General features: G+C 42.4%; 1 protein-coding gene across 2 annotated transcripts in view; it reads right to left on the reverse strand.

Moving 5' to 3' along the window:
* LOC107613447 (ubiquitin-conjugating enzyme E2 35) overlaps positions 1-507 on the reverse strand; it is an 18492-nt gene extending 17985 nt beyond the window's left edge. Inside the window, exon 1 of one of the 2 annotated variants that reach the window (XM_021109202.1) lies at positions 468-507. The gene's annotated coding sequence lies outside the window, so the exon portion shown is untranslated. The remainder of the gene's footprint in view (positions 1-467) is intronic. The other variant, XM_016315446.2, reaches the window with a different exon arrangement.

Here is a 10878-nt window from a genome sequence, read left to right on the forward strand (position 1 = left end):
TAAATTCCACTTAGTTAACCTTTACTAAAGCAAAGGAAAGTCAAGGGACTAATTAGTTTGACCTTCAAATCCTATTTATTTTCTAAGAAAAAATTGGGATTATTAAAGTTCAGTTTAATTAGCAAGATAACGATTATCAATTATGTTGAGTTTGATAATGTTGAGTTACTGATTTCTTAACCAAGACCAAAAGGGGAAAAAGTAAAATTGTTGGAATAAAAATGTCCTTAGATGGAAAGCAATGGTAACACAAATTAAAGAGAAAGCAATCAATAACTGAAATACCTCAAATAATCATTAATTCAAATCATAACATGGAAAGGGTTCATAAGCCAAATTGGCAACATTTATAGATACGAATAAAAGCATTAAAGTAAAAGTAGCATAGAAACATAAATTAAAGTAAATACTAAACCTGGATCGAGAGTTACTCTTAAAACTAAGAGAAGTCCTAAATCCTAATCCTAAGAGAGAGAGGAGAGAACCTCTCTCAAACTAAATCTAAATCATGGAAAGTAGTAAAAGTGCGAGCTCTCCTAGAATGGATGCATTCCCCCACTTTATAGCCTTCAATCTGTGCTTTCTGGGCCGAAAACTGGGTCAGAAATAGCTCAGAAATCGCCCCCTGCGTATTCTGGTACGTTCAGGTCATGGACAAGTGACGCGGAGGCATCGTCCACGCGGCCGCGCGGATTGAAGTTCGCAGATGCGACGCGTCCGTGTGGATCACACGTTCGCGTCGCCTAGCGTCATGGCAACTATGGCATATTATATATCAAATCGAAGCCCCGGACGTTAGCTTTCTAACGCAACTGGAACCGCATCGTTTGGACCTCTGTAGCTAAAGTTATAGCCGTTTGAGTGCGAAGAGGTCAGGCTGGACAGCTTAGCAATTTCTCCAACTTATTGTATTCCTTCCACTTTTGCATGCTTTCTTTCCATCCTCTGAACCATTCCTGCCCTGTAATCTCTGAAAACACTTAACACACATATCAAGGCATCTAATGGTAATAAGAGAGGATTAATAATAAGCAAATATAAGATCAAAGAAGCATGTTTTCAATCATAGCACAAAACCAGGAAGGAAAATGTAAAACATGCAAATAGTATGAATAAGTGGGTAAAGAGTTGATAAAAACCACTCAATTGAGTACAAGATAAACCATAAAATAGTGGTTTATCAACCTCCCCACACTTAAACATTAGCATGTCCTCATGCTAAGCTCAAGAGAAGCTATAAAGATGAAGAGGAATGGTAGAATGCATGAAATGCAACCTATCTGTATGAATGCAACTATATGCAGAATGTTTCTACCTACTTGGTTAAAAGTAAACAAATCTTTTAAGAATATACATGAACTGGATTTCACTAATTCAAATCATAAAAATGAAGTACAAATAAACTTGCAGAAGAAAATAGCTCATGAAAGCCGGGAACAAAGAATCGAGCATCGAACCCTCACTGGTAGTGTATACACTCTAATCACTCAAGTGTTTAAGGTTCGATTCTCTCAATTCTCTACTAACCTTGCTTTCTAAGGCTTGCTCTTCATCTAACAATCAACATAAATTTAATGCACAAATACACAAATCAAGAGGTCTTTTAAGGGTTGTAATGGGGGTAGGGTCAAGGTAGGATTGTATTTGGCCAAGTGGACTAAAATCTGAATCCTTAATTAACTTAAACTTGCCACCTAACTTTAGACAATCCATGTAATCATAATATAATATCTAAATTATCCATTAACCATGTTTTCCACATATTCATGCATTCTAATTTTCAAGTACAGTACATATGCATTGCTTTCACTTACATTGGGGCATTTTGTCCCCTTTTTGCTTAATTGCTCTTTTTCTTTTCTTTTTCTCTTTTTCTTCTTTATACAGTACAATATATATATATATTTTTTTCTTTTGTTTTTCTCAATGCATATGATTAAATTATTGAATGCATGAACATGTCCTAAACATTCTTTCACATTTTCATAAAGATATATAACACCCAATTCTTAAACCAAATATTTCCAAACCCACTTTTTTACTTCAACCAAGTAGTAACTGAATGCATAAAATCAAATAAATATGCAATCAAACATGCAAATGCAACAATGAATAAGGAAAATAAATCATTGGTGTTGAGATAGAGGAGTAACTAACCCATGGAGATCGGTATCGACCTCCCCACACTTAAAAATTGCACCGTCCTCGGTGCATGCTGAGATGTGCAGGTGGATGGGTTGCTCCAACTGATGCTTTTCTCCAAGGATTGTGCAGATGGACTTGTCTATTTTCCCAAGCAAACGCCTTCCGGTTCCCTTCCGGGTGGCCATCCTGAAAGAAAAAGGGAAGAAAAAGTAACCCAGTAATAGAGATAAGAAAATAAATGAAGTATGGTTGGGTTAATGCCAAATGAAAAGGGTCTCATTTACATGGAAGCTTCAACATGTACGTGAGAAAACAATAGAAGCCATGGCATACCAGTGGTGCAGAATATACAACCAAGGGAAGGAGTGTGGGTAAAATATCAATATAAGTTCATGTCAATGCAAGAAGGAATTCAAATATCATAAAAGAATAGCATTTATTTAAATAATATTACCCAACAGTGTAAACAAGTCACTAAGCACCAAGATAATACCAGAAAAGATATAACAGTTGAATAAGAACATTTGAACACCAATAATTTTAGAAAAGAAAATAAAAATATGCACAAAATTAAAATGCAATGAATGAAAGTATACAAATAAATAAAATAAAATAAAAGATAAGAGGAATGAGAAGAGTAAGAAAGAAAGAAGAAAGAAGAAAAGATAGAAGAAACTAGGATTGGGGAAGAAAAGATAAGATATTTGGCAAATTAGGATAAGCTGTGTGGCGCAATCGACGCGATCGCGTGAGGCACGCGGTCGCGCGACTTGTGCTTAAACTGATTGACGCGGTCGCGTCGGTCACGCGGTCGCGTGACCCGTTTTATGCTGCTGGCGCGAGGGCAGCCTCACGCTCGCACAACTCTCTGTTTAAATTGCATGTTGTCAAAAATCTGGGTGACGCGATCGCATGGGGCATGCGATCGTGCGAGTGGCCACTTAGTAGGATGTGACGCGGCCGCGTGGGGCACGCGGTCGCGCGAGATGGACTGCGCGTCCAGCGCCAGTCCAACACCACTCTAGCACAACTTTCGGCTGTGCACCATTATTACGTCGAAATCCTGGTCACGCGGCCGCGTGGGGCACGCGGTCGCGTGGAACGATTTGTGCCATTGGCACGCCTCCAGCCACGCTCCAGCGTGACTCTCTGTTCGTTTTTATTTTCTCCCCTCTCCTTACGACGCGGACGCGTCGTTGATGCGGTCACGTCGCGTGGCTTTTTTTTATTACGCATGAAAAATGCAGAATGTAATGATTAATGTGAATGCTATGCATGATCCCAGGTTTAATAAAACAAAATAAAACTCAAAAACAAAACTAGATAAAATTAGAAGTGTAATAAGAAGGATCATACCATGGTGGGTTGTCTCCCACCTAGCACTTTTGGTTAAAGTCCTTAAGTTGGACATTGGAGGAGCTTCCTGCTATGGCGGCTTATGTTTAAATTCGTCCAAAAATCTCCACCAGTGCTTGGAATGCCAATAGCCTCTGGGGTCCCATACTAGGCATGTAAAGCTTCTGAGCAGCTTCAGACAAATTTTTAGGCTCCCGGGGTGACGAATGGTAGAATAGATTCCAGGATCCCAAGCTTTGCTATTAAATCCGCCTTCGTCTTGATCTATATGTTTCCATCCAGGCGGTTTAAAAAGTAGAATCTCACCATGGTGACCAAACGTTCTCCGTGATCCATGCAATTGAGCATGATACCAATCCATGTACTTCGAGGTGAAGCGTGGAACCTTATTGAACCTTGTGCACCAACTCTAAGTACGAGCCGTTTCCCTCTTACTCTTAAAGCTGTAAAGAGCTCTAAGCTGGCCATCTGTTTCAAGCAAACCATATTCAAGTGAATAAGTAAAGTTATATGTTAAGGATTGTACCCACTTGAAGCTTGTATTGGGTGGAAATGGCCTTGGGGTAGGTGTTTCTGGTGGTTCTGTAAGTTCTTCTCCCTTGGGTTCTTCTGTGAATTTCTCCACTTCCTTGCAAGAGTCTTCAAATGTAGTATCACCCTGGTCAAAGTCTTCTATGTCTTCCTCATCACTCGAGTCATAGATTGGAGGTTGAGAGAAATCTACTTCTACATCATCTTCGTATTCATCTGGGGAAGACTCTTCAATCTCAGAGACTTCACTTGCAGATGCAAGTTCGTTACTAAGAGAGCTAGACTTGTGACTATCATCATCAAGGGAATTTGTGTCCTGGGTTATTCCGTCTGATTCTTCATAAACAACTTGCCTTGGAGATTGTACAATATCCTCCTTAGCATCAACTGTAGCGTCCTTGACGGAGTTCTCCTCAGTTCTGGATTCCCATGGAGGTTCAGCATCTCCTAGATCTTCAACCAACTCTTCTTCTTGAATAATGACAGCTTCTTCTACTTGTTCTAGTACGAATTCATTCTCTGTCTTGTCCACTAGAGTTTCTGGTATCTCCTTTAGGCTACGCTCTTTGTTAGACTGTTCACATGGGGCTGTGGCTGACCCTTGTGTATTTGAGCGCCCAGAAACCTATTGAATTACTACTTGCTCCAGTTGTCGAATGGTTGTTTGAAATTTATTTACTGTTTCCTTTAGGCGAACCTCTGCTTCTCGGGTTGCCGGACATGGACATGATACATAGGAAAGTGGCGGTGATTGGGAGTGATTGGATTGGAATCGGGGTAAGGAAGGATCATATGGTGGCGAATGGTGAAGAGAAGCTTGTGAGTGTGGTGGTTCGAGATTATGTTGAAAGGATGGTCTATACGGACGGGGTGGGGCTTGTTGGTACAAGGTTGTCCACCATATCTTTCAGCTGGGTATGCACGGTAGAATGGTTTTTGTCCAGGATATCTCGGAGGGTGTTGCTGCCAAAAGGGTTGATTAGATCCTCTTGGTTCTATCCATCCTTGATTGGTCTGACCTTGATGCATACTCCTGCTGTAACTTCTATTTCCTTTAACAAAGTTAGAACCAAACTCAAAGCGAGAGGGGTGAGAGTTCATGGTAGCAAATAAAGATAAAAAGGAAAAACAAAAATAAATAAACAAGCAAAAGAAAAATATTTACAATAACCAATAATAAGGCACACGTTAGCAGTTCCCCGACAACGGTGCCATTTTGACGTTAGGATTTTTGTCAGTAAAGAATTTCATAAAAACAGTTGCGTTGTAGATATAGTCTCTAAACCGACAAAAATCTCTTCGTACAAACGTTTTGGTTGTCACAAGTAACAAACCCCTTAAAAATTGTTAACCGAGTATTCAAACCTCGGGTCGTCTTCTCAAGGAACTGCAGGGAAGTATGTTCTTATTATTGGTTATGGAGGTTGTAAAATTGGGGTTGAGAGTGAAGAGTAGATATGACAAATAATTTAAATGGCAATTAAAATAAATAAATACTGTAAAGCAAACTTTTGGCAAGGTAAGAGAAATTAGAAGTCCAACTTAGTTATCTCTCTCAACAATAATGAAAGTTGAATCTAAATTCCACTTAGTTAACCTTTACTAAAGTAAAGGAAAGTCAAGGGACTAATTAGTTTGACCTTCGAATCCTATTTATTTCCTAAGAAAAAGTTGGGATTATTAAAGTTCAGTTTAATTAGCAAGATAACGATTATCAATTATGTTGAGTTTGATAATGTTGAGTTACTGATTTCTTAACCAAGACCAAAAGGGGAAAAAGTAAAATTGCTGGAATAAAAATGTCCTTAGATGGAAAGCAATGGTAACACAAATTAAAGAGAAAGCAATCAATAACTGAAATACCTCAAATAATCATTAATTCAAATCATAACATGGAAAGGGTTCATAAGCCAAATTGGCAACATTTATAGATACGAATAAAAGCATTAAAGTAAAAGTAGCATAGAAACATAAATTAAAGTAAATACTAAACCTGGATCGAGAGTTACTCTTAAAACTAAGAGAAGTCCTAAATCCTAATCCTAAGAGAGAGGAGAGAACCTCTCTCAAACTAAATCTAAATCATGGAAAGTAGTAAAAGTGCGAGCTCTCCTAGAATGGATGCATTTCCCCACTTTATAGCCTCCAATCTGTGCTTTTTGAGCCAAAAACTGGGTCAAAAACAGCCCAGAAATCGTCCCCTGCGTATTCTGGTACGTTCAGGTCATGGACAAGTGACGCGGATGCGTCGTCCACGCGGCCGCGCGGATTGAAGTTCGCAGATGCGACGCATCCGCGTGGATCACGCGTTTGCGTCACCTAGCGTCAGGGAAACTATGGCATATTATATATCAAATCAAAGCCCCGGACGTTAGCTTTCTAACACAACTGGAACCGCATCGTTTGGACCTCTGTAGCTAAAGTTATAGCCATTTGAGTGCAAAGAGGTCAGGCTGGACAGCTTAGCAATTTCTCCAACTTATTGTATTCCTTCCACTTTTGCATGCTTCCTTTCCATCCTCTGAATCATTCCTACCCTGTAATCTCTGAAAACACTTAACACACATATCAAGGCATCTAATGGTAATAAGAGAGGATTAATAATAAGCAAATATAAGATCAAAGAAGCATGTTTTCAATCATAGCACAAAACTAGGAAGGAAAATGTAAAACATGCAAATAGTATGAATAAGTGGGTAAAGAGTTGATAAAAACCACTCAATTGAGTACAAGATAAACCATAAAATAGTGGTTTATCAAGCTTCCACCGTATGCTTGGGTTTCCGGAGGAATCCCCAGTCACCTCTACCAAGAAATCTGCCATTGCTTGAGCCTTGATTGCGTGTCGAGACTCGTATTGGATGTCATATTGAGATAATTCTATTGCCCAAGTCATCATATGACCTGCTAGGTCGGGTTTTTGCAAGATCTATCGGATGGCTTGGTCAGTCCTTAGTGTGATCGGATGCCCTTGGAAATATTGTCCTAACCTCCGGGAGGAGATTAATAGAGCATAGGCTAATTTTTTTAATTTGGTGTACCTCAGCTCCGCCCCTTGGAGCACTTTGCTAATGAAGTATACCGGTTGTTGGAGTTTGTCTTCTTCCCGAATCAAAACGGTCGCGATGGCCTCTTTTGTCACGGTTAAATAGAGGAATAGGGTGTCTCCCTCTTTTGGCTTCCCGAGTACTGGTGGTTCTGATAGGATCCTATTGAAGTGGTTGAAGGCTTCCTCGCATGCCTAGGTCCATTCAAAGGCTATTTCCTTTTTCATTAATTTGAAAAAAGGGAGGGTCTTTGCTGCTGCGGCCCTGAGGAAATGAGTCAAAGCCGTGAGCCTACCGGCCAATCTTTGTACGTCTTTGACACACCCTGGGCTTGTCATTCGAAGGATGGCTTTGCATTTGTCTGGGTTGGCTTCAACCCCTCTTTGCGTAATCATGAAGCCCAAAACTTCCCTGCTTCCATTTCAAACGCGCATTTCAGAGGGTTCAACCTCATATTGTGCTTCCGAAGCGAGGCAACCAGGTTGCTTGGTTCAGCTGTCATTACTAATATATCATCGACGTAGACCTCAACTCACGTGCCAATGAGCCCCTTGAAGACTTTTCTCATTAACCTTTGATATGTGGCTCCTGCATTCTTAAGTCCAAACGGCATGATCTTGTAGCAGTAGGTCCCTATTGGCGTTATGAAAGCCATTTTTTCCTCGTCAGGAGGGTGCGTCGGGTTTTGATTATATCTCGAGTATGCATTCATGAAGCTCAGAAACCAGTACCCCGCAGCCACATCTATAGGGGCATCAATGTTGGGAATCGAAAATGAATCTTTTGGGCACGCCTTGTTAAGATCCGAATAGTCGTCACACATTCTCCACTTTCCACTGGCCTTCTTAACAAGGACCACGTTCGAGACCCACGTCGAGTACTCCAATTCTCTTATGAAACCAGCTTCTAACAAGCTGGCCGTTTGCCTGGTTACCTCCTTAGCCCTTTCTGGCGACATCTTTCTTCATCGTTGTGCTATTGGTTTGGTGCCCGGTTTCATAGCCAGACGATGTGGCATGAAATCAGGGTCTACTCTTAGCATGTCAGTCGGTGTCCAGGCGAATAAATCTATGTTTGCTCTTACGGTCTCGATGAAAGGTTCCTAACTCGTGGGGGAGGTTCTGGTTTACGAAGGTAAACTTGTCCTCCGTCTTTCCCACACGGAACTTCTCCAGGTCACCCTGAGGCTTTGGTCTCAGCTTGTCGTCAACCCTTGCATCCAAATCTGCCAGGAACACCCCAGCTACTTCCTTTGACTTCTTCCTTAATGAGAGGCTAGCATTGTCGCACGCGATTGCCGTTTCTAAGTCTTCTCTGATAGACCCTACAGCTCCTCTGTCCGTTACGAACTTATCGTGATAATTTTTGTACAAATAACAGCTGACAGCTCATTGTTAGTCCTCTTGCCTAAGATCACATTGTATACTATGGAGTCCCTTAGGATCACGAACTCTGCCATCACTTATTTCCTGTTCTCCCCGGATCCAACTCAGATCGAAATCGTGACCAGCCCTTCGGGTCTTATGTAATTGTCTCCTAAGCCAACGATCCCATGTTGATGGCTTTTGATATCACCTTCTTTGAGTACTAGGAAATCGAACACATTCCTAAACATGATATTCGAGTCCACTCCAGTGTCCACCAGAATTTGCTTAACGAGGCCCGTCCCGATTCTTACCGAAATCACCATTGGCAGGTCCTCAGGGAGGTTGTTGCACCAGTAGTCTTCCGAGTCGAAAGATATTTCGAGGAGCATCCCGGATTGAGCGTTAGGGCTTGCCAATGACACCGTCAGAACCTTTGCATCCTTTTTTGCTGCTGATTTTGACTTAGGTTGTACATCTCTTCCGACCACAACATTGATGACCACAGTTAGGGAATTATTTGTATTATCGGGAGGCCCCCGCCTTGGCTTCACAGATCGGCTGCAGTCTTTATCGAACTGTTCACACTCTCTCCTTCTCGGTTCTCGTATAAATTGTGAGAACTCAGTCAGCTTACCCTCTCAGATGGCCTATTCCAAAGCATCCTTCAAATCAAAATAGTCTTGGGTTTTGTGTCCAAAACCCTTGTGGTAGTCACAATACAAACTTTTGTTTCCATCTGTTCTATCCTTGAGCTGCCAAGGTTTGGACAATATGCCTTTGTCCGCAATTTGCTGATATACTTCCACAATAGGTGCTGTGAGAGCGGTGTATTTAGTAAACTTGCCTATCCAGGAAATAGTTTGAATGGCTTCCTGGATGTTCCCTCCTTTGGCACCTCCTTTGGCTTTTTCACGTACTCGGCTTGATGAGCTGGCGGGTTGGGTGGCTGCTGCTTATTGGCGGCCACCACTTGACTAACTTCTTCATCGTTAATATACTCCCTCGCTACATTCTGGATTTCCTGCATGGTCCAAACAATTTAGTAGTGAGGTGTTTCCTGAAATCCTTATTCAACAGGCCGTTTGTCAGGCATAGGCTCGCCACTAAGTCCGTCAAGCCATCAATCTCTAAACATTTATCATTGAACTAATCGAGGAACTTTCTCATTGGTTCGCCAACACACTGCGTAACCCCAACAAGTTGATCGGGTGCTTGGCTTTGGCTATCTGCGTGGTAAACTGCGCCAAGAACTTTTGTGAGATGTCTGCAAAATCCATAATGGACTCTTGCGGGAGCGTGTTAAACCACCATATCGCTAGACCTTCCAGGGTTATTGGGAAAGCATGGCACCTGATAGCATCACCAACACCCTCCAAGTTCATTCTGGCCTCAAAGGCCGTCAGATGCTCCTAGGAGTCTTTCGTCCCATCGTACCTCATGTCCGTGAGCTAGTCAAAGTTTTTCAGCAGATGGACCTTGAGGATCGAGGGATGGAAAGGGGTTGCGCCCATAATAATGGGTGTAGTGAGACCAAGTCTCAGTTCATCCGCGTTTGTTGTCCCTCTGGGGCTTTTTCTGCGGACTTCCGATCTCTTGGTGGGAGATCGGGTGCGAGATAGACTTGGGCGAGAGTCTTTGCTGTGTTTAGGACGGTAGTAGTTCCACGTTGCTAGCTCTATTTCCAAGTTTTGTACTCGGTGTCGGAGTTCTTGCATGATCATTGAGTTGTCATCGCCTGTGCCACCAAACGGGCGTCTCTCAGGAGATATGGAGGTGGGGTCGTTCCGACGGGATGGCGGCATCGAGCGTTCTTGAGACAAGGCTGCAGAGCTTACCCTGCTTCTCAAGCGGGCTCCCCTTCCTCTCGTACTTCCTCTAAGTGAGGAAAGAGTTCCATACTCGCGCCAGGTCCCCACAGACGGCACCAATGTTGGGTTGCTCGGGAGAATAGCGAATCAGGTGAGGTCGAGGCTGGACCAACTAGGTGTAAGAAGATCCGGACCTGGACGCGAACTTCGGGGGTGAGACAATCGTCCGAGTTGTCGGTGTATCAGCGGGTGGGGCCACCTGCAAGGATACTCCGATGCCAAAGTCAGTATCCGTATAAAGAGGCGGCTAATTAGGGTAGAAAGATGATGTACCTCTGGGGAGGGGAAGGTCCCTCTCCATTTATATTTCGTACTCGGTGGGCCCCTTCTCTTGGACCCATCTGCCTGGAAGCTTCTGCTAGCTGTCCAGGTCTCCTCAGTAGGACGTGAGGTGGCACGCGGGTCACCTCTGTATGCGGGTCGAATACCCACCGGGTCGGTGATCCGTATGTGGACCCGTGGCCCTCATTGGGCTGGATCGGAACAACAAATAATATATCTTATTCACATTTATTATTTATTTTCTTTATGATGTAAAATAAAAAATATGTATCTTATTTATAT

This window comes from Arachis ipaensis, chromosome B08 (genome assembly GCF_000816755.2).
Source record: "Arachis ipaensis cultivar K30076 chromosome B08, Araip1.1, whole genome shotgun sequence".
Taxonomy (NCBI): Eukaryota; Viridiplantae; Streptophyta; class Magnoliopsida; order Fabales; family Fabaceae; genus Arachis; species Arachis ipaensis.